This window comes from Taeniopygia guttata, chromosome Z (genome assembly GCF_048771995.1).
Source record: "Taeniopygia guttata chromosome Z, bTaeGut7.mat, whole genome shotgun sequence".
NCBI lineage: Eukaryota > Metazoa > Chordata > Aves > Passeriformes > Estrildidae > Taeniopygia > Taeniopygia guttata.
The window spans coordinates 55,466,045-55,472,135 of NC_133063.1; the positions used below are offsets into that span (position 1 = coordinate 55,466,045).

At 36.9% G+C, this 6,091-nt stretch overlaps 2 long non-coding RNA genes across 12 annotated transcripts in view; one reads left to right on the forward strand and one right to left on the reverse strand.

Annotated features, from left to right (window-relative positions):
* Nucleotides 1-6,091, forward strand: part of LOC121468203 (uncharacterized) — an 87,149-nt gene that overhangs the window by 37,174 nt on the left and 43,884 nt on the right. The gene's annotated exons all lie outside the window — the stretch shown is intronic.
* The window catches only part of LOC116806751 (uncharacterized), a 49,888-nt gene continuing 45,631 nt past the window's right edge, over nt 1,835-6,091 (reverse strand). For all 7 annotated transcript variants that reach the window (XR_012052841.1, XR_012052846.1, XR_012052845.1 and 4 more), the window contains one exon: nt 1,835-5,756. This is a non-coding gene — a long non-coding RNA (uncharacterized lncRNA). The remainder of the gene's footprint in view (nt 5,757-6,091) is intronic.

Below are 6,091 nucleotides of genomic sequence, written 5' to 3' on the forward strand. Positions count from 1 at the left end.
TGGATGAATGTTGAAATGGGTCCATTATGAAGAAAGACTGAGACGAAGGAAGCTGCAGAGGCTTCATTGTTCAGTGGCAGATTGACTTTTAATCTGACTTCCTAAGTGCCTGGGTGGTCTTGAGTATTTGCACGCCTAAGAAAAAATGCTTATGTCTACAGACAGAATGAATTTACATTCTTGTTTTTCCTAGCCCATTTTAGATGCATGGCTTTGAGCATCATAAGCTGAGCATGTGTATTTCTGATGCCACTGTAGCATCATTTACAAAACTGAAGCCAAACTAATCTCAGTGTGTAGACTCTTTGCTGCCTTCCCCACAGACCTCAATTATTTATATTTCAGAGACTCAAATTGGTTTCCAAATTGTAATTTTGTTTTTCAAACAACTGAGGAGACCAAAACAAGTTTTGAGATTCCTCATTAGATATGGCATCCCCTGTATCACTTTTAAAGCAGCTGCTATCCCCGGACAAGACACTTAATTTTGAGGGAGAACATCCAAGCAATGGCGAGCCAAAACAGATTAGGGGGACACATACCTAGAAATTCAGAAGAAAATATTTCAGATTGTTTGTACCAAAACTGTTATAACACTGATTGTATTTAGGCTGATATAAATACATGCTTCCATATGCCTTTGAACAGTTAGTAAGGGATTAATGCTGATACATGTTTAACTCTGCAGTTGTAATTGGCCCATTTCCAGCTATCTTCTTTTCTGAAATCTTTATTTATGAGATGATAGCAAAACTGGCAACAATATAGAAATTTTTTACATGCTTTCAGAAACATGAATATTCAAGTGTGATCTGTGTGAGCTCTGGCATCAGCAATTGTGCCCAGATGTGTGCTTATCTTCTCAGGGAGTGTGCAGTGGAACAAGGTGTCAGGGATGTTTACATGGACACCTGCAATGGCTTAATTTTCCACTGTTTTGACAGAAAGTCCCAAATGTCCCTGGTAATTTGGAGAGGTGAAAATTAATGCTGCTCCATATGGCTTCATTCCAAAAATAACTTCAAAAGTAACTTACAAATACTGTCTGTATGAGAAGCAATTTTAGAAGAGTCTGGATAAGTACCTTGATGAATGAGGTTTGTATAATACATAAAGGGACAAGCATGGTAACACTCTTTTGTGGTAATAGGCAAGGAGGGAATTTTGACTGTCTAAAACTTGAAACCTATGATGATATAATCATCTCCTAAAAAGATAAATAAATAGAGCATATAAAATAGACCTTGTACCTTTAATTTGATTAAATATAAATGATTTATTGAACTATTCATCTCTTTTTGTCCCAAAGGAATTTTGTTCCTGTATTACAGTTTTATTTTCTTTCCTGTGGCTTAAGCTATCTAGCTATTGAATTTGGAGTGAACTGAGTCTCTCAGTTCAGAGACTCAAAGTGATGTCTTTAAAAAGGTAAAGACATATATGGTCTCACCTGAGAAAACTTCCACTGTCTCTCAAATGTTCATTATACTTTACTGTCATTCTTCCAGGCTACACGTGATGCAACTGGGAGAGATAAATGTTTTCCCAAAGATGTAAGGTTTCAGTTCTATTTTTATTTCTCAATCATATTACTAGGTTTTTTTGTGGAGTTACAATAAAAACAAATACCACATTCCTTTGCCTCAGGAGGAATTTTACTGGTGATTGCTTAGGCTGATACTAATGTTTGGGTGTTAACTGCTCTGTTCAAATAGTTCACAGTGCTGTTTAGCAAACATGAAAGAATTCAAGATCTTCTGGAAGAAGGTAGACACTTATTTCCTGTAACGGTGCAGTCAAATGCCACCTTCAATTTCTACAGGAAAGTGGGAAAGAAAAAAGGTGAAGGAAAGAAAAGAGACAGATTTGAGAGTGTTTGTATTTAATGTTTGGTCAAATGAAACAAACAATAAAACAAAAGCAAAAATACAAGAAAATGAAATGTTCACAATCTTGACACAGAATAGTGTTTTAGTCTGTCTGCAATTTTACCTGAACCCACAACTATCCAGGCAATAATCAATCTAAACATAACTGCAAATGCACTAATACTACATATTTTAAGATAATAAGCTCTGTCTTCTTGCCATTCCCGTTCCCTTAGAGGAAATTTTTTGTATATTTGTTATTCCGTTGACATTTTCACTTTCTTCCAAGGAGGGGTGAATGTCCTTGTTTCATCACAGGAGTGTTTGGAAGAAGAGTAAATGGAATAATTTTAGTAATGGAAGAGAATCACTCTAGTCATACATAACAACTCTGATTCAATGTAAGCAATTTATTTTCATCAAAAACTTAGTTTTTGTCAGACATGATTTTTCACTGTAGCTAAGTGGTTTGGCTGTGACAGCAGCTGCCACTATTCAGTATGTGCAGTTAATCCAAGGAAAAAGCAGAAGACATTCCTTCTGGACATGAGCTATAGAAGAAAATAAGCATGGCACTAAGCCACACTAGAGCAGTGCAATAAGTGAAGCTCCTCTTTCATATTCTTATGAGTGCTTTGATGTAAGAGAGTCCCTATGTGATACTACTATACAAGCATGCAGGCCTAGACCAAACTGGAGCAGAACCTCAATAACTGAAGGAAGGGAGACCATAAGAAAACTTCTAGAGGGTCAGAGATAGGAATTTCTGGTTATTGGTTTGGCTGAAGATAGTCTATTTAAAAATATTATCTTTTAAATTACATAGAAAGTGAGATAATCCAATTTCAGGAATGCAGAAACTATGGCAAAATGTCCATGAGGGGTTGTGTTAAGATACAGCTTCCTTAGGGGAAAAATTCCCCTTATTTCCAATAAAAATGAGGATTATTTATCAGCTGGATTTGTGTAAGAAATCAGGTTTCCCTCTCTGTCTAGGGCTTTTTAAGAGAAAGGAAAGAAGAAATATTGTCTTCATGGGTAATGATTCCAGTTGCCTTTTTAGTGTATGTATGTTACTGTGCTAAAAGATCACACAGAAATATGTGGCCAGAAGCTGCCAGTTTGAAGGGGTCTGGGGGAAAACTGGAGGGTGCTTCCTTTGGTCTTCACAAAAGGCCAAAGAAGCTTAGTCATTAGCACTTGTATGCCTGCATGTCAAACACATCCTTCTTTGTTTCCCACCCTAGGCAATATGTGGCAATGAAGATGTCCTGGTAGTTTATTACTAATAGCAAAGAATCTACAAGTGGATAAATTAATTTTGCTGTGACTAACATCTGCTTCTGCAGAGAAGCCCAAACTATTTCTGAAGGAGCATGGTCATCCTCCTGAGCTCAGGACTCAACAGTGGCCCTCCCTGCCCTTCAGGACTTCTCTAGCATGCATGACACATGCAGAGGATCTGCTCTAGGATCCATGCAGACATGCCTGGATCTGCACTGGGACCCCTCAGCCAGCAGCAGCATCCCACTCTGAGCACACTTTGAAATGTAGAAGTGCAGCATCTACCCTAGCCCTGTTGTATGTCAGACTCAGATAGTCTCTTTGGTTGCTTCTGTCACTTAATCTGTAGTATATTTACTGTAAACTTTAGCTTAATTGCAATTAGGAGTAGCTCCAGCATGGTGTCTGGTGTGCAAAAAGTCGTCAAGTAAGAGGTGCTGAGGTTCAGATGCTTTGTTATGTCCCCAGACTGGTACGAAAAAAAAAATCTCTGGTTCTCTGCTCATGAAAGAAAATATTTATTTGTGAAAGTGGTATTGCAATGGCATTTGACTTTACTATTTGCATTTATTACCTTTGACTTTACTATTTGCATTTATTACACAATATAATGTAGAAAAATGGAAGCTGTTATGCTGGCATTGGCATAAAATTTTCTGCCTTCTTCAAAACAAAGCAAGTCTGTAGTCCCCTGAGACTCTGAGTAATCAAATTCTTGTAGAACATCTTGTTAAGTGATGCTTCAATAGCATTCACAGATAAAATAGCATTCTCAGAAAATCTTCAGTCATGTCTAATCATACATATCTCCTATTGATTAAGGACTCCTTGGCTTCAAGACATTTTTTGTTTCATACAGGTTCCGAAACACACACAAAAGAGCTCAAGTCCATGATTTATTGCTTAGAAGTATTTCAAACAAGCAAGCCATCCTATGACTTTTCTCTCGCAAGACTACAATTTTTTTCTCTTTTGAACATTTGAGTCTCAGAGCAGTTTGGAGGTGGGATGCTTCGAATATTGGCCAAGACTTTCAGGAAAAGCCAAAGGTTATTTTGACTGAACTTCATGACAGATACTTTAAAATGATAGAACTTTCAGTGCATGAACCACACTTCAGGACAAGCAACGTGGTTACTCTGTGTCCACAAAAAAGAAAGAATTATACAGAATTCAGATTTTTCAGTCTTGGATGATCACTAATCTCTTGCAAATCCAAAGCAAATCCACAGAAATTATTTGGGCTATACAGAAATAACTGAATGGGGGAAAAAAAGAAGTCAATTACACTGTTTATTTTAACTGACACCTGTTGCAAATCTGAACTTTTTAATTAAAAGAAAGTGTTGCAGGGACTTTATCTTGAGGATCTCATCACACCTTATTTTTTGACAAAAAGCCCTGTAAACCAAGTCAAAAGTGTTGAAACCATTTAGGCTAAAAAGTGGGAAAAAGAAATGTCAGATTTGCAATAATTTTATACCATGATCTTCACTATTCTGCTGACATGGAGGAAAGTGGCAGCTCCAAGAGGAAGTGATGCCTCTTGCAGTCAGAAGAGGTTGTTGACAGCAATCCTGGCATGAGCATAAATTTGTTTTCTTCGGCATCTAGCCCATTTTAGGAGATAATACCATTTTGGAGGTGAATCCCCATGCTGTGAAAAAATGTGATCCTACTTGCAGAATGTAACAATTCTGTGCTATTTCTTAAGGGGAGTTGGACATATCTGAATTTCTGGCATCAGCTCAGGCTCTCCCAGAAGGTCTATTCTGAGCTCCCTGTGCAATGAAGTAAGAGCTGTGCATATGTCAGTGTATTAAAGGTTCTGCATGATGTGAAAGACAGTTAAGGAAGTTTCTCACAGGCAGCCCTTGCTTTTATATTTGGAGATCCAGCAATCTTGCAATGGTACAAAAATCTGGTAAGAAGCAAGGATTTGATTTCAACTGACAAGTAGTATTTAAGTATTTAAGCTAAATTTACCTCTGTTTAAAGCATAACTTAACAGATTGCTGTTCACTCTTGTTACTTCAGTGAGGCAGCATTGAAGAATGCCAATTCAAAGATCAGGAGATGCCTAATTAGGATCACTTACTGAAATTTAAAACACTTCCAAGCAGTTAAAGGATGACTGCCCAGATGCTGTAGAAGAGATCACAAGTAATGAAGTGGAGGGAATTCTCTCACACACTGGCATTATTGACAGCATGGACATTTTCTGCACACTGAACTGATAATAATTCAATACAAGCTCACACATCTCAAGACTGTCTCTTTGTATCTCAGTATTGATTAGAAGTGTTCACCCAAACATCAAAGTCAGTTTTTCCAAACTAATTTTTTCACTGAATAGCAGCTTGGTTGATGAACATATTTTAGAAGATGTTTATTCCCTATCAAAAAGCCTACAGTTACAAATGAGAAAAAACAGATTGTGTGAATTCATACTCATTCATCATGAATAGATAAATATAGATAAACTGCAATAAATATTTCTGGACATTTCTATTTTATTTACTTTCATCCCTTCAGCCCATCTTGAAGTGAAAAACTGGAATACAGCAATGGGCACTGGAGGACATCATGCAGAAATATAAACGCCTGAAAAGGAAAATTCATAATGTTTTTATTTGTTGCAAAAAAAACTTCAATTAGGTAAATTCTGACAATTTAGGATCTATCTTTATCTGAAGAATGCTCCTGTTTCTGTCAACAGGGATGTCACTTGGCACCATGAGTTCAGGAGATAGATTCTTATCTACCAGAAAACACATATTTGACCTGAAAGACCTTATTTTATCACAGTAATGTTGATTTTTTTGGGTTTTTTTAGGGTCATAGAAGGTCCTTGAGGAGTATGATTAGGCAATTATTTACTGAGGAAAAAAAAAATACCTGCCACAAAACCAGAATTCTAATTATAAAGAGACATTTAT